Consider the following 26,383-nt stretch of genomic DNA (forward strand, 5'->3'; position numbering starts at 1 on the left):
AGTCCACTACACTAAATATGGATAAGTACCCCATACCAGCTCTGCTGTTTAGCTATGCTGCAGCCCCAGTTCAAAGTGGAGTGAGTGACAGAAAGTGCAATGACCCAGTGTGCCATCTGTCAAGGTTTACTGAACACAATGATAAGCACCAAGCAGGTTTCATCTGATGTGTGTGTGACTGCCAAAGCAAGATGTAACCCACACACTGGCTGGCAGAGAAAGAAGACATGTTTCGGAGAACCTGCCTGAATGCTTTATGATAATCTGAGTAAGACACATGTACAGATAGTGGCACGATATATTATAATACCAGCTATAAGATAAGGTTACCCTATTCCACTGGTGTTGGACCTTACACTGATTTAAAACCCATGGCTGTACCCGCAAAATGGGGTTGAGTTGAAGGCGCAGTGGCTTTCTTTGTCCACTTGATGGCGACAAAGCATTTTATTTTGATCATCTTGTTGATAACTGTTTTCACAGCTCCAATCAAAGAAAACAGCCATCAGCTATAGTTTTACATAAACTGTAACCACATATCACTTTGCTTCAGTGTATTTCATTGTTCTATACAGGTTTAACTGCCCAGGGCAGGGATTAGAGAGACCACTAGAGGATAGAACAATTTACTATGTGTGCCAACACATGGTGACACATTCATGGGATTGTGAAGTAGGGATTATAGCATTTCTAAAATGTTGTGTCTAATTCAGAATATGCATGAGGGTGGATTGGTGGGTTAGTAATGCCATGTGTCCATATGGATAACACGCAATAATCTCCTAATCTGGAACAAGTCCCTTTTGTTTGGTGTGGTGGCTGTAGGAGAGCATCAGTAAGAGACCCACAGAGCTCAGAGGTCCAGTGGGGTTACATGTGGCTGCACCCAGTTTACTATATACTTATTTTAAATATATTTTATCCATTTATTATTATGGTTTATCCTGTATTTGGAAAGAGCTATAGAATGTATTATTATTATTATTATTATTAATATTAATAACAATAATTTACTTATGCATTTAAATAAGTAAATAAGGAAATAAATTAAAAATAATGATAATAATAATAATAATGATTTATTTATATATTTAAATAAGTTAAAATAAATAAGTGACAAAATGGAAGAATATGCCAGCTAAAAAGTGATTAATACAAATACATAAATAAATACACAATAATAATCATAAACACAAAATAAAATAAAAAATAGAATAAAACATAAAGAAATTAAAATCATAATAATAATAATAATAATTTATTTCTGTATTTCAATAAGTAAAATGAATAAGTTAGAATAAATAAATTAATTAATTAATAAGTGATGAAATGGGAGAATATGCCAGCTAAAAAGAGAGATTAATAAAAGAAAATAAATATTCAATAATAATCATAAACACAAAATTAAAAAATAAAAAATAAATTATTATTAATAATAATAATAATAATAATAGTAATGACAATTATTTATTTATTTTTATTACAATTTTAGATCCTCAATAAATAAGTAAATAAATAAGTTAAAAAATAAAAAATAAATTAATAAATTAAAATAATAATGATAATAATAATAATTTATTTATGTATCTAAATAAGTTAAATAAATAAGTTAAAATAAATAAGTGAAGAAATGGAAGAATATGCCAGCTAAAAAGAGAGATTAATAAAAATAAATAAATACACAATAATAATCATAAACACGAAATTAAAAGAAAATAGAATAAAATGAATAAAATAAATTATTATTATTATTATTATTATTATTTATTTATTTTTATTGCAATTTTAGATCTTCAATAAATAAGTAAATAAATAATTTAAAAAATATAAGTGCTGAAATAGAAGAATATGCCAGCTAAAAAGAGAGATTCATAAGACTAAATTAATAAATAAATACACAATAATAATCATAAACACAAAATTTAAAAAAATTAAATTAAAAATAAAGAAATAAATTAAAATAATGATCATTTATTTATGTATTTAAATAAGTTAAATAGATAAGTTAAAATAAATAAATAAGTGATGAAATGGAAGAACATGCCAGCTAAAAGGAGAGATTAATAAAATAAATAAATACACAATAGTAATCATAAACACAAAATTGAAAAATAAAATAAATGAAAAATAAAGAAATTCATTAAAATAATAATAATAAATAATAATTATTATTATTTATGTATTTAAATAGGTTAAATAAATAAGTTAAAATAAATAAATGAATAAATAAGTGATGAAATAGAAGAATATGCCAGCTAAAAAGAGATATTAATAAAATAAATAAATAAATAAATGCACAATAATAATCATGAACAAAAAAATTAAAAAATAAAACAAAATAAATTAAAAAATAAATAATAAAAATTTATTTATGTATTTATTTCTATTACAATTTTAGATCTGTCAACAAATAAGTAAATAAATAAGTTAAAATGAATAAATAAATAAGTGACAAAATAGAAGAATATGCCAGCTAAAAAGAGAGATTAATAAAAAAATAAAGAAATAAATACACAATAATAATCATAAACACAAAAGTAATATAATAAAATAAAATAAAATAAAAAATAGAGAAATAAATTTAGAAAAAAATAAAATAAAATAAAAGGCGCCTTTCTAACACCCAAGGACACCGCACAATAATTTGAAAAAATACAGAACAAACAATGAAACCACAAGAATATACAATATGACTTAAAAACAGATTAAGATTAAAATTAAAATTGAAAGAAATGTATTTATGTATTTATTTACTTCCACTGACTAGAGCAGTAGCGACTGGATGCAGATGCTGCCTTCACTGTTCCTCCAATTTCCCTACATTCATGGACATCCAATCGCTTTAACGCATTACTCAGCAGAAAACTGCGCTGAAATGTGTCAGCTGGTCAACTCTTACAACACTGCAATTTATTTCTTTTCCCAGTCTGCCATTTTCGTGTTAGCCATTAGCCAATCCATCCCTCTTCTCTGATATAACACTCTGATATGAGATATTTCCCACAGGCCGTGAAGGCAGCGTGAGGTTCTGGGCTGGACAGGAAACGACGGAGCCGCGCAGCGTGTCTCCTCCAGCAGCAGCTCCGGGAGAGAAGAATGGGAAAAGGGGACAGGGTTGTGTATGTAGACGAGGCAGCGTGAGAACATGAGGATAACGGGAAGCCTTTAGCTCATTTCTTATTTTAATTAGACACTTAAACACATCATATCAGGAGCGTTTCTTCTTCTCCTCCCTGAGGGCTGGGATATTTGCTCCCATTGGAGAACACTGGAGAGGAGAGGAGCCTCTTTGTGAAGCCTTTTTGACTGTAAGTGGATTTTTCTTTACTGCTCCGATATGTTTCTAATCTCTGAGGCATTTTTCTCTCCTTTAAATCAAAGTCTAAAAATGTCAGTTGTGGATACATGCCATTATAATGCCAGCCCATCCTGGGTTGTGTCCTCCGTTAAGGAGACGTAGGAGCCACACTGTGTGTTTACCTCACTTCTTAACCACAAGCACCACTTACAAAGAAACAAGCTGTTGTGGATGAATGTTACCTGTTGGGGAAAGTGTGAAGCTGGGTGTGTGAATGGGGGTGTTTGTGCCCCCCTATGCGGCCATTGAACAATCCCTTTCTTGGGTAGAAAGGGCGTGCAGCGTTTGGGCCGACTGGGAAAAGAGCCGCAGCTTTAATGGGAGAGGCAGTTGAACGTGAGCCCCATTGTTATGTCACTATACACTTATTTCCAACATATTTAATTCATTTACTATCATGACAAGGTATTTCCAGCCTCATTTTCCTCCCCTGCATCTGACTGAGCAGAGATGCATAGTCTCCACCCTGTTACAGCGCGAGGAGGCTATCAGCTTTTGGTAATGGCCGATGGTTTTGTCGTGCTAATGTTTGTATCTTTCTGGTGCCTTTTTCTTTATTCAAACACCGTGTTTAACGTCTGTGAAACCTGTTAAATAAGTGTTAGTGTGTGTTAATGTGGCTGGGTTGGGTTCATTAGCAGAGACCTCCTTCACTGCCGCTGGTGAACAGTGTTTTAATTCCCTTTGTTGGATGACGCCGCCAGTTTGACCAGTGGCTATCATCAATTTAATGCTAGCATCAGTGTTAGCCTGGAGGATTAGCATAAGTCTGAAACTAGGTTTGTGTGTCTTGGTGAAGACTGGTGGGAAAGTTGGACTTTACTGCAGCTTTACTGCCATAAACAAATAGAAGTGCTCAAGTAACCAAGCTGTGTATTCCTCTGAAGGCTCAGACATTAAAGGGACAGTTCAGATTTTTTTGAAGTGTTGTTGTATGAGGTATCTATCCATAGATAGTATATATTACATACAATAGATGTCAGTTGTCGCACCCCCAGTTTGGAAAAGCACACTAGAGTCTGGCATAGAAGCCAAGCAATCTATTGCTGTGGATGGGGGCCAGCGACAAAACGCATTTTCAGCCATGTTTACACGAAAACGATCTGCTGAAAACGGAATCATTTCTTATTTTCGTTTTGAAAAAAAGTTCCGCATTCAGACGACAACGTTTCGCTAACAATTGGTGTGCTCACGGGTCCCCAAAAGTGACCAAAAACGCTGCAGCATACATGCCAGGTCAGTAGTTATGAATGAAACAAGTGGTGATGTATATACCAAAAAAAGTGGCAACCACATGACCATTTTCCTGGATGGACGATGAGGTGGTGTTGCCAGCGTTGCTAAATTCAATAGGGTGAGCAGCACAAACAGAGCTCAGGAGTCCGCCATTGTTGCTATGGTCGACTTTCTCGCGCATGCCTTGTGACTGGAACCGTAATGCGCATGTGCGAAAAGTCTCCGTTTTCAGAGGAACTGCATATTGCAAGTTCACATGACAACTTTGATGGTGGTGCTGTTTCCAAAAAATTGCACTCTGGAACCCGTTTTCAAAACGTTGTGTTTTCAAGCACCCAGAACGCTGCTGTCATGTAAACAATCAGCCAAAACGCAACTAAAGTTTACTGTTTTCAGTTGAAATCGTTGTCGTATAAACGGGACCTTAGCCACCTAAAAAAAAGTCCGACCCTAAAAAAAAAATCTAAGGGCGCATTCACATTTGGATAGTCCTGGGACTCGATTTGGTTCATTCGGTTTGGTTCACCTTCACACTGCACTTTTTAAAGTGGACCAAACCGCCTGGACAATGTCATGCAGTTACAACAGCTGCTCGTTTGGGGGCAGTATTGCCCCCAAACGACCATTGGCCAGGACTGAAAACGGAAATCCATCCCCTTCAGCCGGCTTGGTCACCACAAAAACACCAAATGCACTGCGCTCTACGCCACTTCCTCTCTTTGGTTCGCTGGATAGTCCGTTTGCATTTCCCACTGTAAGCGAACCGCACCAGGGTTCACTTGCAAGTGAACCGAGACCCCCAGTTTTCAAGCAGACCAGGGTTCGCTCTCTTGGTGTTCGAATGAGCGTTCACACCACTCCAAACAAACCGAATTATGCATGGAAGCGAACCAGGGTTAGTTTAAAGCGGACCAAATAGCGCCAGTGTGAATCGGTCCTCAGTTTACGTGATTTCTAATGGTAAAATAAATCTGTTACATCGCTCTCTTCAAAGCCAGATTCCACTGAAAAAAACAGTGATTTAATATAACTGAACACAGGAGCTGCTGGTCTTTTACTTCCTCCATCAGTTAGTTAGTTTGTGTTCTTGTGTAACTTTGGTGTTTGAAGGGGTAATTTTGGATTCACCAAAGTCACATAATAACACAAACTAGCTAACTGATCAAAGTAGCGGTAGACCAGCAGCTGCTGTGTTCAGAGAGCTTAAATTACTATTTTTGTCAATGGGGTCTGGTGGCTTCTATGAGAGCATAGATGTCAGTACGGGCTGTCTGAAATTAAGGTAAAGCAGTGAAAAAATACTCTAAATGCAGTGTACACTTAAACTGAGATTGATTTTTTTTTTAGGTGGGACTTATTTTAGGAGCATAAAACACATTTTGTTGCTGGCCCCCATCCACAGCAGTACATTTCCTAGCCTGCTTCTCCAAACTGGGGGTGTTCCGACTGCCATCTACTGCTTGTATTATACTGACTATGGATAGGCACCCCATACAACCTGACTTCAAAAATTCCAAACTACCCCTTTAACACTGGAAACATAATGACACTTTATGGACTGAGGGGTTCAAAGGTCATTGAAGAGGGACTGCACGCCATGCCACTGCCTGGCTGGTGACCATATGGGTCCAGGTTGTCACAGAGTAAACATTCCCTCCCTGCGTGTGTTTTATTTACACTACCAAGGCCAGGCGAGGACTGTTTTTAACTGTATCTCTTCTGTTCAGGGGTGAATACACAAAACAAACTCCCAAAAAGCCACCAAGAAGCCACTTGGCCCAGCCTTTATTCCCCACAGTGACATTATAATAGGCCGTCTGTGTCCTGAAGGCATGCTTGATTTGCATCCACAAAGCAGTAGACTCGAAGCACATTATTCTGGGCATGGAGACAGTGCAGCAACAATGCAGCCTATTCGCTTACAGTGCAGTTAATGGGATGAAAATAACTACTGGCCTTCTGGTCGCTTCCCCTCAGGCAGATGCCTTTAAGCTTGTCATGTCTTCTTGCATGAGGAGCTTGGAGTCAGATGTCACTTATTGTCTCGAGGAGGACAGAAAATGAATGATGCTGTAAGGACGTGTGGAAAACCCAGTGATATGTTGTTTTTGTTCCTGTGGGTATTGTTATAGTGTCTCAGTTTCCTGTGCTGTGTCCCATTACAAATACCAGAACTTGTGTTATCAACTGGAAAATGGAGGGTTGCAAAATATTGTTTTTGGTGTTACAGGCAACTTTCCTGGCATGTTTTAGGCCTGTGGCTGAACCGCAACAGGATAACTGTCATCATAGTTGTAGCAATATTATTGATTTAAATTCAACGAGTGCCTGTTTGATTCAGTATCATAGTTTATAAACGTGAAAAACAGGATTTGGATGGCATTGGGGCAATGTTATAAACATACGGTGGCCCTGAGGATCAAAACACATTTCACAAAACACCACAACATTTCTCAAAACTACAACACACAGAAAACATTTTAGAAAACATGACAAGATTTTAGAAAATACGACAACATGTTAGAAAACACAACATTTTAGAAAACACGACGACATTTTAGAAAACACTACAACATGTTAGAAAACACTACAACATGTTAGAAAACACTACGTGTTAGAAAACAACATGTTAGAAAACACTACAACATGTTAGAAAACACTACGTGTTAGAAAACACAACATGTTAGAAAACACGACAACATTTTAGAAAACACTACAACATTTTAGAAAACACTACGTGTTAGAAAACACAATATGTTAGAAAACAGGACAACATGTTAGAAAACACGACAACATGTTAGAAAACACTACATGTTAGAAAACACTACAACATGTTAGAAAACACTACGTGTTAGAAAACACAACATGTTAGAAAACACGACAACATTTTAGAAAACACTACAACATTTTAGAAAACACTACGTGTTAGAAAACACAATATGTTAGAAAACAGGACAACATGTTAGAAAACAGGACAACATTTTAGAAAACACTACAACATGTTAGAAAACACAACATGTTAGAAAACACGACAACATGTTAGAAAACACTACATGTTAGAAAACATGACAACATGTTCGAAAACACGACATGTTAGAAAACACTACAACATTTTAGAAAACACGACAACATTTTAGAAAACACGACAACATGTTAGAAAACACTACAACATGTTAGAAAACACGACAACATTTTGGAAAACACGACAACATGTTAGAAAACACTACAACATGTTAGAAAACACGACAACATTTTAGAAAACACTATAACATGTTAGAAAACACGACAACATGTTAGAAAACACGACAACATGTTAGAAAACACAACAACATTTTAGAAACGACAACATGTTAGAAAACACAACAACATTTTAGAAAACACGATAACATGTTAGGAAACACGATAACATGTTAGGAAACACGATAACATGTTAGAAAACACGACAACATTTTAGAAAACACTACATGTTAGAAAACACGACAACATGTTAGAAAACACGACAACATTTTAGAAAACACGATAACATGTTAGGAAACACGATAACATGTTAGGAAACACGATAACATGTTAGAAAACATGACAACATTTTAGAAAACACTACAACATGTTAGAAAACACGACAACATGTTAGAAAACACGATAACGTTTTAGAAAACACTACAACATGTTAGAAAACACGATAACATTTTAGAAAACACTACAACATGTTAGAAAACACGACAACATCTTAAAAAACACGACAACATGTTAGAAAACACAACATGTTAGAAAACACGACAACATGTTAGAAAACACGATAACATGTTAGAAAACACTACAACATTTTAGTAAACACAATTTTGTTTTGTTTTCTGAAATGTTGTAGTGTTTGGGAAATGTTTCGTTTGTTTAAATGTTTTAGTGTTTTGAGAAATGTAGTGTTTTCTGAAAGGTTGTAGTGTTTTGGGAAATGCTTTGTTTTTTTTAAATGTTTGAATGTTTTGTGAACTGTTGTTTTGTTTTCTAAAATGTTGTAGTTTTGAGAAATGTAGTGTTTTCTGAAATGTTGTGTTTTGACCCTCAGGGCCACCATGTAAACAATATCAAGAGTAACAGTGGAGCTGCACCTCATACAGAGCATTTCTGTAGTGGACTTAATAGTCCTGAAGTCATTGCATTCAGGCAGCTCAGTCATAAAAAGCTCAGTCACGGATTAAATTTCCAGCCACGGAGGTAAAACACATGTTTGAAGAGAGCGTGTCATTTCACTACTCCTGTTTAAAAGCACATGTGAGGAATTTTTCACTGTCAGCTTTCTTTCTCGAGGCTATTGAAAAGAGAACCCGGGGAAAGAGGGAATATATATTTTGGAAGAGCTCAAAATACATAACCAGAAACATGGTTTTCTCATTCATCCACTCTGTCTTGTTTTGCCAGAAGTGGAAGGGAAGAAAAAAGCCCTTCTGCTTTCTTCCCTCAATCTCTGCTGCCTTTCATCCCTTTTTTTGCATGCTTGATTTCCTTGGGTTGTAGTTGATTAGATGAGAAAAACAGTTGTCAAATAAATTTTGGGTTTGAGGAATGATCCCACGAGACTGTGCATTAGAGAAGACATTCGGATGCTATTCTTGGTTTGTGTGTTAGCATCTCTTGCGTGCTGGTCCGTCTGTCTGTCGTGCGATTTACAAGGGCCATGTCTGACCTCCGCCCATCCATCCACCCATGTCCCTGGGCATAAGTCTGCTCCGAAAAGCTCCAGAGACGAGGCTGGGGGTGGCGATGGTGGTTGGGTGTAAGTTTACCCAGGTTATGTTACAGCCTGGGGTGTAGGTGGGTAAAGGAGGGCAGGGGGAGGATGCCACTTCAAACGCAGCCTTCAACACAGCCCAATGACGACCCGGAGGGGAGAGTGTAATCTGATATCTCCTCTGATAGGAGGTGCTTTGCCTCCAAAACTGCAAAAGGCCACCAGCTGCATCAGCACCCAGCTCCTCAATGCCAAACAAGATGCCACATTATAGGCGTGTTGCACCAGAGAGAAAGCGTCTGTGTGTCACTCCACCTGGGTGTGTCCCCCCTCTTGTCACAGGCATGCGGCCCCGGCCTCTATAGGGCCTTGTTCTGGTAACATTTTGCTGACCTTTGGTGGCAGCTGCCCCTGCCATTTGGAAACAAAGACAAATGGCTAACCAGCGCGCCTGTAGCCTGCAAACGCTCTACTGTTCTTCCTGTTGCTCTTTTCATACACACTCACATCAATGCCCTCTATGGCAGGAAATGAATTGTTTGAGATCCACATGAAGCCTTTTTTTGTCATGATGGAATTCTGGTCTTTGACAAGGTCATGGCGCCTGAAATAAATCACTTAGTCTTGTATGTGGAAGGTGTAGAGATCAAGATATCGTCCGCCTGTGGCAAGCCAATGTATGGACGATGCAGCTTCTTTGCGACTGCACTGCTGATTGGAGTCGGCAGAAGGAGGGCATCCTCCTCGCTTTCCAGGGCAGTGCATGATCTGGGTCTTCGTTTAGCAGGTACACTCAAGCGAACAGGCTAGAGATATCAGCTAGAGATACAAACGGTGAACCTCACCTCGCCGTGGTCTATAAGTTGTAGATTCGAAGAGCAAGTGTGAGTTTTCAAGTGGACAAAGGCGGATAGTTGCACCCTTTACGCGATACACATCATTTTATGTGGCTGCATTGCATTCTGGTCTATTGAGGCGACTGTAATTGGAGCATCTGATACATCTGCTTCTTATAAGATGGATTTCTCTCTGTATAACTGGTAAGCATGTGAGAATTGTGGGTCTGGAAGTACTTTTTGTTTCAGAGAGACATCTCCATCAGATGACATTTATCAGGTCTTGATGCAGTCTTTATCTCCACCACTTCGTCCATGACCTGCTTTCCTATCTTTTATCTGACCGGCTATGATACATGTCGTATTGTTCATTGGTTAATTGTCCCTTTTTGTGTGCCACTCTGTCACCGTACAGGGTGTTTAAGCAGCTTAGGCAGCTATTAATCAGCGTGACTTTGACAATGGCAGGTGGCTGTTTCTCACTGCCGGGCCGCTGATGAGGACGCCTCCCCTCCTCTTCCGTCACTGTATTACAGATGGTCTGTTCCTGTCGCTGTTGCAGGGGGGTCGGTCTTTGTTAACTTAAAAGGACACGTGACAGGAAACAGGGGGCCCTGTATAAATTAGACACGCCGTCTTGATTGTTTCTCTCGATCACAGCATCATCAACATCTGTCACTGCCACAAAGCCTTCAGGCCACCAATCTTAAAACGTTGATGGCGTCCTGTGGAGAGAATATAGTCACGCTACCTTTATGTTTGTTGTGATCTGAGCTTCTCTGTTATTTGTTTTTGTAAGCCTGTCTGTGAGCTACAAACATGCACAGAGGTGTTTGTGCTCAATGTTCTTTGCTGTATGCTCGGAAACACCTGGGAACATACAGACAAAATGTTCTGTGGATGAGCAAGTAGTCAACGTTACCGGAAGAACGTAGCCAGAAAAGTAGGCTGCCTGGCAACAGGAGTAAACGCCAATGTACCACCAAACGTTGCATTTGTGTGCTGTAGTTATTACTGTTGCTTACCCTTCATTGAAATTATTCTACACTGCTTTGTTGTCCCCCTCTGGCGACCTGTCAGGAGTATGTAGACTCCAAACCCTAACTCATTTCTAGTTAACACTTTTAGCTCTGTCAGCACTGTTGCCATTGTTTAGCACTGTTTCTGGAGTTAGCGCCGTTAGCTGCTAGCCACCAGCTCCAGGTTAAGAACCATGTCCAGACAACTTGTACACTCAAGTTAAGTCTCCCAAAGCTGCATATTCACCCTGAAACTAATCTCTGCATCCAAGTTTGGAAAAGGCCGTCTCATTCCAGTGGGAATTCCCAGCCAGAATTCCAGCAGCTGCATCAGGTATCAGCGAGCAGAACGCAGAGGGAGAAGTGGAGGCGGTGATTTATGGTATCATGTTTCTTTCTCTACCCCACCTGCCTGTGTAATCCACTACAAAGTCCAGCTAAAGCTCCACCACAACAGTCCCAGGATGGGTTGATGGATGGGGCGGTCTGTCTGTGTGGATTGAGCGGGGCCTTGGATAATGGCTCTCTGACAAGGAGAGAGCGCAGAATGCTCAAGGCGAGCAGGAGTGATTTCGGAGAGAGTAGCATTAGGAGCACACAAAGTGCTAACTCAGAGGAAATACACATGTGCTGTCTGGCTGCTGTATAAAAAATCTGCATTATTGACCGGGTGATGTATGATCTGTCTGGTGTGAGACGTAGATTTGGAGGGAGAGAGTGGATTTATTTCCGACTCTGCATTGAATTAAATTAAATTAAACGGGCAGTTCTTCGCAGCAGCTCATGCGATGCCTGGGATAAACATCAGCATGGCCAGTTCCTGTGTCCTCTCTCCTCCCCGTCTGATCAGAGTTCAGCTAGTTCTCATGAAACCATAACACCAGTGTGTGTGTGTGTGTGTGTGTGTGTTTATGAGGTCGGGATGATGTTTGTCTTTTTGCAGTCTCTGGCAACACTTACAGCCCATCACACAAACACAGATGCAGGCGGAGTGAGCTGCAGTGTTTTCCCTCACCCCCCTGTGAAATGCCTGCCTCTTGGCCCAAAGAGTTTATGCTTGTACAGTTGCTTTCTAATCACTGACCTCGGGGTTACATTCCAGCAGAAACCACTTACAATTGTGGCATCTTAGGGCTATCGGAGAAAGTTAAGGATCCAGTTGCAGTGATTATAGCGTCCTAGCATCGCATTGTGTCGGGGATGTCCCAAAACCATGTCACTGGTGACTCCACAACCTGTAGAAGTGCAAGATGAAGAAGAGGAGAATGAAGTTTATGAGAACCAATAAAATGTTCTTCTCCGCCGCTGATGTCATGTGAAATGCGGCGGCTTGGAAACACTGATGTCATCCTCCGTTCTCCCTGCGTCCTCTGCCAAAGTCTGGAAGTCACACTTTTTTTTTCTCCTCCACATCACTTGGCTTTAAGCTCCGCATTTACTGTACAGCCCTAATGTTGGCACGCTGCTCCATTTTTCTTTTTACACCAGGGTTCATGTAGGACACTGGAGGAATCTCCAGTTTCAGCCAGTGACCTACAACGCAGAGAGAATCCAAGTGAAAACAGCCGCGCTCGCCGTGATAGAAACGGATTGACACTTTTTTTTTTTTTTTGCGAGAGAATCCCTTGACAGTCACTCAAACCTGCAGGCTTAATCTCACAAAATAGCACTGTGTGTGTGCTTGTGTGGCGGCCTCTTGCCAAATCTCATTGACTAATACCCTGGCAGCTCTGCGAGTGAGCCCGCGCCGCCATTGAATGAGTCTCTGGGTTAAGTTAGTGGCTGAGTAGCTTGCTAATCTCTCTCTGCCTCGCTGATCTTCACTCTCTAGTGATTCCTGATTATTTCAACCCACGTGCCACACAGAGTACTCTACTTGGTGACTGAATGAAGAGCTGCCCCTGAGTTTGGCACCATGACCAACTTTGAGGCCACGGGGAGGGTCACTGGTATATTCGTGGTCAGTCGGCTTGACCCCTCACCCGTCACTGCGGTCAAGAGATTACTGGAACGAAACAGTGTAAATGAGAAGTGAGATTTCGGTCTTGAGCAGCTGTGCTAATGATGATTTCTTTCACAGTTAAACCCAGTGCACCCAAAGGACTATTTTGATCCAACACAAGACGTCCAAATGTCGACAAACACAAGAGGCATTTGATCCTGTAGTACTGTATGTGTGTGTTACATTACCCATAAACCCCACTGGCAACTCGCCAGCCAGTGGGACCTCCATCAGATCCCACTGGCCATCGTGGGAACATTCCTGACGCAGCATTATTCCATAATTCCCACCATGTGTGGTTTTTCCAGAGCGCAGTGCTCGCCTGCGCGGACTGTGGAGAATCCTACTGAGGAGAGGAGATCAGCTCCTTGTAATCGCATCCAGACATCAGACGGCGTGTGGAACAGCAAACGCAGAGTGAGGTTTCAATAACACCTTGACCATGAGGTAAAGCTCATGAAAAGGGCTGGTTGTTTGTGTAGCCTCAGTACAAAGACTCACATGTCTGTTGATGTTAAAGGCATAGTTCAGATTTTTTTAAAGTGGGGTTGTATAAGTTACTCATCCATAGTTGGTGTATTACTTACCGTAGATTTCTGTCAGCACGGCCCCCAGCTTTGAGAAATGGCAGGAGCGCTGAAACGAAAGCTAAGCAATGCATTGCAGTGGATGGGGGCCAGCACCAAAACATCATTTAGACGCCTTTAAAAAAGTCCCACCCAAAAAAATTCCATATCAGTTTAAGTGTTTGCGATCATAAGAGTAGTTTCACCACTTTACCTTTGCGTCCCACAGCTCATTTCAGCTCCACATCTACGCTCTCTCCAAAGCTACCAAACTCCATTGAGAAAAACAGTAATTTTGGCTCACTGAACGCAGCAGCTGCTTGTCTACCTCTGCCTCGATCAGACAGTTAGTTTTCTGTTATTATGCGACATCGGTGAATCCAAATTGACAACTTTAATTGCCAAAGTCACACAATAACACATACAAAATAAATGTTAGAGGCAGCAGTAGACCAGCAGCTCCTGTGTTCAGCTTTGTTAAATCACTGTTTTTCTCAATGGAGTCTGGCATTGAAGAGAGCAATATAACTGCTTCAGTTCCCTGCCATAAATTGCTGCCTGACAGAAAGGTAAAGCTGTGAAACAAGTCTCAAACTTAAACTGATATTGATCGTTTTAGGTCAGTTTAATTGCTGACCCATTCACAGCAGTATACTGCTTAGTCACCAGTAACCATCTGGCAGCCATTTGTGGAAAGCAGCCCCAACAGCACTCGCGTCAATATCCCATATTCAAACGGATTTGACACTGACGAATTTTGAAGTGATTTTCTGTTTGAACTACTGAAGAGGTCAGGCAGTCCACTGTGCAACGGTGAAAGCAGTTGCTCCCTCAAGTTGCAGTTGGTATAACAGCAACACCGTGATCAATACTAATGCACCTTCCCAGTGTGGATCGGCTTTGTAGTGAACCATCAATCAGCTGACTGATGGTTTCCCTCAGTGCTCTTACAAGAACACCCAGGGTCACTGCTAAGGCCTTATCTAGTCCTGGAAGCAGATTAAGATGCCGTTGGGCACTTCTGATCAATAACTCCCGGGGCACAGCCATTGTTACACAGATCATCAGTGAATTAGGGAGTGTATCTATTTTGTGTTGTGAATCAGAGGTCGCAATCAGATTATGGCAGTGAATGGTCTTTTTGGTATCGTAATACATCATGTCTCCAGATGCTATCTTGTCATGCAACACAAGAATGAGTGGAATGCATTTAATCATTAATGTGTAGTGCCTGTTGCATCACTGTGACATGGTGTTTGGTTTTTTTTTGTGGGGAAAGGTTAAGAGCAGACTTGTCTCTCTGTTTTTAAGATGGTTGATATTATAATCCTAAATTGTGAGTAGTTTTTTTTATCTCAAAACATGACATTTATTATGGCAAGACCTATTAACATTTAATTAGTGGTGGTAATAGCAAGTATAGATATCAACATTTGTAATTTTCATTAGTTGCAATACTAAGTAATGATCTACAACTTCGTTTTCACTATTGGAAACGATATTGACATTAACGGTTAAATTCTTACTCGTGGTAATGTTCATTGTAGATATCTTGTTCTCACATTACAGATACCATAAATGGTATTCTAGATCTAAAGTTTAATTGCTACTTGTCAAAATTACATTATGGATATGTCTACTCGGAATTATACCATCAAAATTGAATAACAGATATCTGTAACTGAGTTTGAATGGAAGTCAATGGATAAAGTTTTTTCAATTAACATTTTGACTTGTGAGAAATGGAATTCTAGATATCTAAAGTTTAATTGTGACCAGTCAAAATTAAATTATGGATATGGCTACTTTGAAATATAACATGTCAAAAATGAATTACAGATATCTGTAATTGAGTTCGAATGCAAGTCAATGGTAAAAGTTTTCAATTAACATTTTCACTAGTGAGAAATGAATTACAGATATCATAAATGGAATTCTAGATATCTAAAGTTTAATTGTGACTAGTCAAAATTACATCATGGATATGTTAACTTGAAATTTTAACACATCGGAATTGAGTTACAGATATCTGTAATTGAGTTTGAATAGAAGTCAATGGTAAAGGTTTTTACAGTTAACATTTTGACTCTTGTGAAATTAATTACAGGTATCATCAATGGAATTCTAGATATCTAAAGTTTAATTGTCACTAGTCAAAATTACATCATGGATATGTCTACTTTGAACTATAACATGTCAAAATTGAATTACAGATATCTGTAATTGAGTTTGAATGAAAGTCAATGGTAAAACCAGTTTCCCTATTCGGATTAATAAAGCTTTCTAATCTAAATCTAATCTAAAAGTTTTTACAATTAACATTTTGATGAGTGAGAACTGAATTCTAGATATCTTAAATTAGTGTTGCAAATAGTCAAACTTAAATTATGGATATGTTTACTTGGAATTATAACACGCCAAATTACAGATATCTGTAAATGAGTTTCAAAAGAAGTCAATGGTAAAAATTTTTTAGAATTAATATTTTGAATAGTGAGAGATGAATTGCAGATATCATAAATGGAATTCTAGATATCTAAAATTGTATTGTGACTCATCAAAATAACATCATGGAAAAGTCTACTTGGAATTAAAACACGGCAAAACTGATTTATAGATATCTGTAATTGAGTTTGAATGGAAGTCAATGGTTAAAGTTTTTACAATTAACATTTTGACTTGTGAGAAATTAATAATAGATATCTAAAGTTTAATTGTGACTAGTCAAAATTAAATTATGGATACTTTTAGTGGGAATTATAATACGCCAAAATTGAATTACAGATATCTGTAATTGAGTTTGAATAGAAGTCAATGGTAAAAGTTGTTACAATAACATTTTGACTTGTGAGAAATTAGTTGTAGACATCTAAAATTAGAATTACAACCAGTCGAAATTAAATAATTGGTATGTCAGCTTTGAATTGTAACTGGCATTGCATTCCAGATATCTGAAATACATTTGTTACGAGTGGAAATTATAAATATTGCTAGTTTGGGCTAGCATGACAGTTTCCGCCAGACTTCTGAAATGAATATGCTAATTTAAAAGTCAACCAATGGCTCTGTGGTACTTAAATGACATGACACCCACATATGCACAGTGGTTTGTTGGTAAGCAGGACATACTGGAAATGCAATTGATGATATCTGAAATGGGAAATTACACGCCCACTGTCGTCACAACCCTTTTTCAACATGTGGAAATTCATTCGCAGATATATGTAATAGCTATTCTTACGAGTGAAAAACAGAATATGGATATCTATCTATATATTTTGTACAGCTTCAGGAATCTGTATAATGGAGGTGATGAGTCCATAATGTAGCTGAAATTGAGTATGGGTGGCATGGCTCTTTGAAGCACCTAAGGGACGTATTGTACACTAATCTGTCCACTTAATGTGATGTGTCACCCTGAGTAACAGAAACACTGTGTAGTGGCTTGTGGGTCATTTTACTGTTCTTTAATGTCAGTTTAGGACCGCTCTGTTATGTGGTCTTGTAAAACGCTTATTACAGTACATGTATTTATACGGATGACATCACAGGAAGTGCTTCTCACATATTGTGGATTGGATATACAGCACCAACATGCACTGGATGTATCGTGTAAGCTCTGCCTGATGCCAGCTTACTCATTCGCTGTACTTCCCCTACTACAATCCTGTCTTTCTTTTCCTGCTGTGACTTCATCATCACCCCTGCTAACCCAGCGCCCTGCCCTCCTTCCCACTTCCTGCCCCGACAGGAAATGAGCTGCCCCGAAGGATTGCTGTTAATGGGGGAAAGTGTGGGTGGACAAGGACACACCTGTGTCCACCACATAGGACTCTGTGTTTCCCCTTGGTCTGTTGTTGAAGTGGGGCACTAATCTAGGCCACATAAAAAGCTTGCTGAGACTAACTGTTGGGACGGCAGTGATACACAGGGCACCTTTTGGGCAGTTGGGTGCCCACGGTGTCACCTCAGCATATTTATACTTCTCATACCCATGCTAGTTGTGTGCCAGTAGTGTAATGGTGCTGCAGGATAAGTCATTCTTGGTGGGCCAATCCTTGCTAGAGTTGCAGGAGAGCAGGGTCAATAGGGACATTTTGAATATATAAGCTATGAAAATAATTTGATGCTTGAACAGATACAGGTGTCTGCTAACACTTTGTGTGTTACTTTGTGTTAATCTATAACAAGGTAAGAACTTTAAACAGTCCTGTCCCAGCTGACACTGGGTTACTGTACTAACTGCCCCAGAGAGAGCAGTCACACTTTGGACTCTTGTGCTTGCAACTGAGAAAAATTAAGACTGCTAAGGGACTGTTATTTATTTGTCAGAGGAGAAGGGTGGCTGGGGTGTGATGACTACAGATATTTTTCTATAAGCCCCCATGAGTGACTGGCAGAAAATGCGTACCCCTCGCTCCGCCATCTAATTAGATTTTTAAAATTCACACGTTGATGTTTGAAACGTAAAAGTTGAAAAAAGCCTTTGTTTTCACTAGTTTGTAGTTTGTGCAAACAGTTTGTTTTTGGACAAATTTTAAAGGAGACATAGAATAAATTGATTTTGATAAACTACCACTATCTTACTGTACGTTCCAACCAGAAGCTTCCAAAGAGGCAAAGTCTCTCGCGGACGCCCAAGAAGCACGACTGTCACAAATATTTGAGGCAGCTTTGGTCGCTCTAGTCGCTCATCACGTGAATCATTGAACGTTCGATCGTACTTGTCAATTTAAAGGAGCCACAAAGCGGACTACTGGCTTGAAAGCAGCGTAGTTGCTGCTTGCTGTTGTCCAGTCAAAAAGCTCATAGTTGGCCAACAGAAAGTTATGTTTGGTCAATGAAAACAGAAAACGTATGTCATCCCATTCAAACCAAGCAAGGAAGACTTGCATGCTACGTCGCAACATTAGCCTGCAATTCTCTCCTCTGTTACATTACACACTTTAAAACTCACCAGACCAACCAACTACCTCCACGACACGGTCCCAAGCCTCATTCTTTTTATTTTGGTCTCTGTTACCGAACAGCGACACATTATAAAGGACTGAGTGAGGGCGAACACAAGTAATCAACTTCTCGATATCCATTGTTGGAACAAGTGTGCTGTAGGAACAAAAGTTACATGACTTGTTGTTTTCTAACTTTCTAAAAAGGCAATATCTCACATGTCCTCTGGTCCCATCTGACCCCGCTCTCCCCTACTGTGTTTTTGGTGATACACGAATATATTAAAGTGGTTTGACGACTTAACAGCATTTTGACGCTGCGTACTTTTGCCATTTTGATGACACAGTTAAGTTGGGACACTAACGAGGAACATGTATGTAATGTTTTGAATTTAAGACTTTTTAAAGTGGTTATTTTTTGCTCCGTGTTTGTACACCCAACCCTAACTTTCTGATCACAAGCTGGTCATGTTTGTCCGTCCATGCGCCGCAGGCCTGCCTTTGTCTCCAGCATGGGAGCAGCTGCCTGCCGGCCCCTGTGCTGTTGTGACTGGAACAACTGTGTTCCCTGCAGCTGCACAGACCCATGTGTCACTGCCACACCTGTCCAATGGCCTTGTGTTGACTGAGTGATATCACACGGTAACTGTGTGCAAATTACACCAGAGAGAGACGGAGGGGGGCGGGGGCGGCTGTAATCTGAGTCGGCGATTGTGTGTTTTTGACACACACACGCATGTATGGATGACGTGCACAGGCGAGCACACAAAGTCTTCCTGACGCTCTCTGCCTGTTACAAGGAGTCTGTTTGCTGTGAAAACACGCTCACACGCACACACTCTGGGCCACATGCTGCGGCTGAACAACAGTTGGTGTGTAGAAAAACGGCAGAACAGCTGAAGCCAGCGGGAATAGCTTCCTAGTAGGCAGCCACAACATCAGCTGCCGGCCTCTCGTATACACACACACACATAGCACTGAGACAGCTCAGCATTTTGCAACCAACAGGCTGTGTGACATGTCAGAATTATATTCTATGACCAGACTATGATTCAGCATCTAGATTGTTTTAGATAAAATAAGGTTAGGCTGATATGAGTCAGCAATGATGTTGATGAGTCGTTGAAACGTTTGACGCCGGTCAGCGTTGTTGCGACCTGGTGGAGTCTGATGAATCACAGTCAACACACAAGTAAGAGTTTTGACAAGGTTCCTACTCTGACTCACGCTGTGAAATTATCAGCCTGTCGTGGTTGCCATGCTCATTACGCCGGCTGCGCGTGTGGGTCTGAGAGGCTTTGTCGCAAGTCAAACGGAGACGGCCTCTGCAGCTCCAATGTCACATTGTTAATCTCGCAGTAATGATGAAGACGCTCTGTAATGAAGGGAGAACTGTGCTTGATTGCTTTCAGAGCTTTGCGATAAGTGTCTCTCTGGCTGTGCGTGTCATTTTTGTCTGCGCTTAGTTAAGTCTCTCGCTCAAGCACCCTCCTTAGTTAATCCCCCACATTCCTGTGACAGTGAAATCGGTCCGCCTTCCTCTCGCTGCCGGCTGCCAGCTCTCTGAATTCCCCTGCAGTGCAGTGAGAGTAAACACAGTTGATGTATAAGTTTGGAATTCCGCCGACTAATGGCCAACGACACAGAAATAGACACTTAATCTGATAGATTTGTTCTTCCTTCTTTTCCAGAGGATAAAAGCCCCGTTGCAGAGTGGAGTGGAGTAGTTTCGTCTGACCTTTTAACCTCAGCAGGAAGGAGAGAAAGCCACTTCAGAGGTAAGAGTTCCTGTAAACCGGAGTGACTAAATGGTGCCATTGCTTCTCTCTGCGGGTAATAAACTCTCAGCAGAAGCAAAAGGAAAAGCGGTATTGACACTGCTGCCAGTAAGCTTTGCAAAACTCATGCTCCCTTGCACAAATGCCACAGAGACTGGTATTTTGACAAGTTGCTGCTGTTGCAAGCTGCCAGGGAAGTTATATTTAAGGTGGTCTCAGATGCTGGTTTTACTGCAGTGCTTCTGACACGCATGTCTGAGGCATCCTGCGCCCAAACCAGCTATCATCTGTCATCTCAGCGCGTAACATTTCTCAGGGAATGGAATCCCCAGTTGACAGTGTGGGTCCATGTGGTTGTTGTTTGTTATACAGGAGGTAAATCCAGAGCTGATGGAGTGCAGAGGCTTCACCCCCTCCCCAAAAAAAGCCTCCGTCAGAGGGCCTTGTAAATCAAAGCCAAATGAAAGAGGAGTCGAGCCTCTGAGGAGCTCGTCAGGGGAGAGTCTTCCTCGCCGAAGGAGATAATTCCTGACTAAAGTAGAACCATGTGAGGGCGAGCTGGGCTGTGGTCTGCAGCAAAGAGCTGCTCCGTACTTACAGTGGGCCTTTATTCTCTCACTATCACAGATCTGCGCTCAATTTGCAGCCCCGAGTCTCAGTGTTTCCACTTGTATTTACACAAGGGATGGTGATCAAGTCAGATTCGATTTTCTGGAGTGCCATTTTGGCTTGGCTTGTATAGAAAACGCACACATGACACATCAGCACCTAGATTTCTGTCCTGTTGCGTGTTTTGCCTTTTGCCAATAACCTCCGTCACCGTCAGGTTTAATGAGAACAGTTTATCCTCAACTTGTGAATGAGAAAATGGAAAAAGTGCATTGTAATGTCGGCCTGTCGACTTAGCGTACGGTATATGGACATGACCTCGATTGTTTTGCTGACCTTGATATTGCTCATTGTGCCCGAGTCCAAAGAAGAATGACAGAACATTTCAAAGACACGACGTAGCTTACCGGTAGCCTGCAGCTGCACTTTTGAAATGGAAGAGGTACGGTCCTGATAGTCTTTAGCTTGCTAACCTCTAGCAACAGCCCAAAAAGTCGGTCGTTCTTAGGTCTACCCTCCAACAACTTCATCCTCTAATCTCGGCTGGATTATGGAAGTAACTGAGGTGTTCTTGGAGCTTCGCTAAACTTGTAACGATTAACAAGAGGCTTTCATGGCCACATTTTGTATTAAGTCTCAAACGTAGTAATTTTGGGCGACTCGTGCAAAAGTACTATAATTTAATATATACTTTCTTGTATAGCTGAACAGGTGTTAGTTACTTCTTTACAGGGTTCCCACGGTCGTGCAAAACCTGGAAAAGTCATGCAATTTCACAAGCCCTTTTTAAATAGGAGTTGTGCAAATGTGCAGGAAAGCCCAATCAGTCTTTTTTCAGCATTGGCAGTATAAAAACAAAATCGGGGAGTGCAGCAAAATGCCGCCTACCTACTTTTGTTTATACAGAATGNNGGACAAGGATGGAGCGCAATTCCTTGTCTCCCCAGTTGCTCATCTTTACAGTGTCTGTCAGGTTTGTGTTTCCCTCTTGCTACTAGCTGCTCGCTAATTCCTGGTATCAGCTGTTTCCTGTTTATCCACCGCCAGTGGGTCGCATGTGCGGCACCGCGCACAGCTCCTCCCACAAGTCTTCAACAGCCCCTCCTGTGGCGGAAGGCCACCTCGGTCTTTTTAAACTAAAAAGGTTCCGCCAATATGTCTACCCTACGAGGCGGAAAATTGGGCACCTCGGATCAACTCGCCAATCCGGCTCTGTGTGTCTAAACGCTCACAGCTTGCCGGCAAAATGGCCCAACATTCGCGGAAAATCTGGCAGTGTAAAAGGGGCTATGTCACATTTTCCAGGCCTGGAAAAGTCAGTGAGCTCGTAAAACTCACAGAAAGTCATGGATAACATTTATTTTCTGTCGCTAATAACGTAACATTAGCTCTAATATGCATCAGTGTGTGACAACGTCTTATTTATCTTCAAGTACATTTCTTTATTGTCTCCCTGAGCTCCATCTTTCCCTTCATCTATGCTGGCTAGCTGAAGTCATGTTTGAAAAAAACGCCAGGCAAGTTTCTTTGAAAAGTCAAAAAAAAGTTTTGAAATTTTGTCTATGAAAATTTTTGGGAACCTTGTCTTTAAATATATGTGCAACTTACAGGGATAATGTGTCATCCATTAAAAGTAGTTATCATAACAGCTGTAGAGAGTCATGGCCTGGGGCAGAACAACAGAGCATAAGCAGCCTTTTTAAAGAGAAGCAGAACAACTCAACAAATAAAACAGCTTACTGGGTGCTTCTTTTCCACGAGATCTAGTTTGTTGTTATTTTGGGAAACAAGCCAGTCCAAATGTCCCAGAGACAGTCTGGTTGCAGTGGTGCTGTCCACACACAGTTGGACCTAAAAGTCCAGTGCCAGCATGATTTAGCAATGCTCCAAAGAGCTTCTTGTGAGGTCACAGAATGTTCGGCTTTCTCAGTCTCCAAATGCCCATTTAAATGCTCAATGGGGTTGAGGTCAGGTGAGTGTGAAGGAAGGTCCAAGACACTCAGGACTTGATTATCTTTGGTCTTCAGGGTAAATGGACTTGTATAGTGCCTTTCTCGTCTTCTGACCACTCGAAGCACTTTAATACTGCATGCCACATTCAAGAGCAATTAGGGTTCAGTATCTTGCTCGAGGATACTTCGACATGCGGGCAGGAGGACGGGATGATCCAACCGGCAATTTTCAGATTAGTGGACGACCCTTTCTTCCTCCTGATTTGACACAAAGCCCCTCTTTCCTGGGAATAACAATTTGACTTCTAACACTTTTAGTCCTGATGAGATGATTCCCTCTTGCAAATATTTCAGTCAATATTTCAGTGTGGTGTCAGACTTTTGGACCCCACTGTAGGTCGGGTGTACTTCACTTCTAGTACTTGCACCTTTTCCTAATTTATACCTCAACATGACTTTTCCACTTCTGATGGGAAACGCGCTGTTCACATTCTAAAAGTTGTAGACTTTGTCTTGTGGGAAATGCACGTCAGGACACAGTGTTTAAAATATCCAGAAGACACCAGTGAGGTGGAATGAGAACGGACAAAGCCCCAGACACACACTGTCTTATTTCCACCTCGGAAAACAAACCTGTGATGTGTAAAAATGCCCCGACAGTGAGGACGTGGAAGGAAGCTGGGTTTTAAACTTGGGACCCCAGCGGTGATGGAGCCCGAGGCTGCGAGGAGGAAGCGCGCTCGCCGGGACTGAAACTGTTCCAGGAAGTCGGGATGCTTAAATGTGTCAGGAGAGGTTTATAGCCGAGTGTTGGTTCGTCAGTGTCATGTGGGCTTGTCATGCGGAGACGCTTACTAACTTTGACACTCAGCTGTCGCTATTATTCGACAAGTGCATGCAGGCTCATGGTTGATATGTCATTGTTCTGTGACATTGTTGCCATGGCGATTGTTTCATGTCTGCGCCAGGCGTCCTTGAAAGTGGTTTCAACCACGAAGATGTTTGAAAGAAGGGCTACACTGGCATGGCAGGAATGTTGGCGGTGGTGCTGCAGGAAACAGACTGGCACACACACACACACACACACTCGGACAGTTTCATCATCAGCCAATCAGTGGCCAGCTGCAGCGGTACCGGGGCGAAGGGGGGAGATGGGAAACGTAGTAAGCTAACAGAGGAAGACATTCCCAGCTGCTGGCGGCATGTGTGTTTCTCTTTGCCTGTAGGTGCAGCACATTGCACACGGCTGGCTTGCTGCAGTATGAATGAAGTGCTTGCACGGGTTATCCATGCGTGTGTGTGTGTGTGTTTGGGCATGTGTTGCTCGTGCAGTATGTCATACCTACTGTGCTTTGTATTCCCTAACAGGTGGTAAGCTGTTCCACTAGACTGAGCAACTAAAGGGTGATGAAAAATTCTATCTGTTTGCACCCTAATGGTTTTAAAAGTCTTAAAGGCTACTTCCTGTTTTACTTCATCCAGTGTCCTACATACAGCCACAGCCCATTTATCTAAATCAGTTACAGCAGCTTCTTAGTGTCGTACCTCGACACATTTCCACCTGACAACGCACAAAATAAGCGTCTGCATTACGAAGCAACAAACTTCAAACATCAGTCGAGGATTTACTTCACAGCACTGCAGCTCTTTTATCTGTATGCGTGTGCAGAGTGCTGGGTTTCATCTTTTATAAGCAGTGCCCTGTTTTTAATGTCTGGTTAGCTCTCAGCAGTCGGCCTCTGTTGTCTGCTGCTGCAGTGCTGCATCATGTTTAAGACTCTGTGTGTGTGTGAGAGAGAGAGAGAGCCCACTGCAGCAGACCACCTGAGCCCCTGTATGTGTGTATACTTTGGTGTGTGTGGATGTAACCCAGTCTCCCGAGGGCAGGGACAAGACTATTGATTTCACATTTGGACTGCTGCCCTGCAGGGAAGCTGACACATCCTCGGTGTGTTCGTGCGCGAGGGAGAGAGTGAGAGAGAGACACGCAAATTAGACAACATTTGTGTGCTTGATTTGTAGCCTGCATTTCTGAAGTCAGCCATTTTACCCAGCACACATTCTTTTTTTCCTCGTCTTCCCATGACATGAAATATTGGGAAATTATGGAGATGCATTCAGACATCAGCTGAGAGCTCCGCAGCTCCGTGACCAAGCAGATGGACAGCCTACAGGCAGGGATGTGGAAACATCACATCAATATGTCGGTTATTACCGAGGATCTAGGCCAAGCTCGCACTGTGATGGCTGCATGTCTATCAACGTGGAGATGTGCATGTGTGTGTTGCCGTGGCAACGGCCGCTCGAATAGATGCAGCTAAAGTTTGGCTCGCTCTGATATTGGTGAGCTGTTGAGTCCTCACACCTACCGCCCACCAGTGTGACCATGCATTTCCGCTCTCTCTCTCTGCCCCCCCCCCCCCCGACTCCCTCTCCATCTGTCCACCTCTGACACCCCCATCTTTCCCCCCTTTCCGTCCCCTCCATCCCTTTCCCTGCCCCTCCTTCCTAATTGGCTGTATAAGCCGGAGCGTCTCGTATGTGTTTGTGGATCCATATGTGTGTGTCTCTGCTTGCAGGCTGTTGGTCGTGCTTGACTAATGACACTGGAGCCGTTGTTTTGTCCATCAGGGCCTCCCCTTTATTCACCACCTAATAGCTGGCTCCCTTCCTCCATTATTGTACCTATTCATCATGCCCTCCATCACTCCCCCCGGCCTCCTCAGGGCTCATCTCATCTCTGTTTCCCTATCAGTCTCTCCTTAATACCCAGTCTCCTCTTTTATGTGGCAAGTTTTGTTCGTGCTTTATTTTGTAATTCTGCAGGACAGAATTGTCTCATTAGTTCATGTTAGCATTAAAGCTACCTTACTATGGGAACAGGAGGTGGGCGATATTACTGTATACCCACCTATCAGCCAAAAAGCCATTGGAATATATAGGAGAGTATACCAACTTCCTCCTCAGTAGTTAACCCACCTCATCATCTACCACCACACCACTGCTACTAACCATAGAACGTATAAAAGTAATGGACAGCGTTGTCTTGTTGGCTCCTGTTTTGAAGACTCGATTTGGCATTTGTCGCCAGAAGTGACCGAATTTGGATGACAGGGTGGAGCGTTGTAGGAGTGACGGGTAGATCTGACTCGTACAGTGGTGACGCCCAGGCCCCCAGGAAGTGTGCCGGACTTTGAAGCTAATTTTCGTCGTGGCTAAACAGTGATACTGCAGTGTCCGGGGTTGGTCACAACTTTTTCCCATAGACTTAGGTTGGGAAAGAAATATCTGTAAATCAATGGATACATTTTTTTGAGCATCACAACCCTCGTGGAAGGACTTGTTCCACCAT

General features: G+C 41.4%; 1 protein-coding gene across 4 annotated transcripts in view; it reads left to right on the plus strand.

Annotated features, from left to right (window-relative positions):
- The first annotated feature begins 2,970 nt into the window (after window positions 1-2,970).
- The window catches only part of raph1b (Ras association (RalGDS/AF-6) and pleckstrin homology domains 1b), a 55,039-nt gene continuing 31,626 nt past the window's right edge, over window positions 2,971-26,383 (plus strand). For 2 of the 4 annotated variants that reach the window (XM_050063045.1, XM_050063048.1), the window contains exons 1-2: window positions 2,972-3,308; window positions 20,384-20,470. The gene's annotated coding sequence lies outside the window, so the exon portion shown is untranslated. Of the gene's footprint in view, window positions 3,309-20,383; window positions 20,471-26,383 lie in introns of all 4 variants that reach the window. The other 2 variants (XM_050063047.1, XM_050063046.1) reach the window with 2 other exon arrangements.

The sequence above is a fragment of the Epinephelus moara genome, chromosome 15 (assembly GCF_006386435.1).
Source record: "Epinephelus moara isolate mb chromosome 15, YSFRI_EMoa_1.0, whole genome shotgun sequence".
Classification (NCBI taxonomy): domain Eukaryota; kingdom Metazoa; phylum Chordata; class Actinopteri; order Perciformes; family Serranidae; genus Epinephelus; species Epinephelus moara.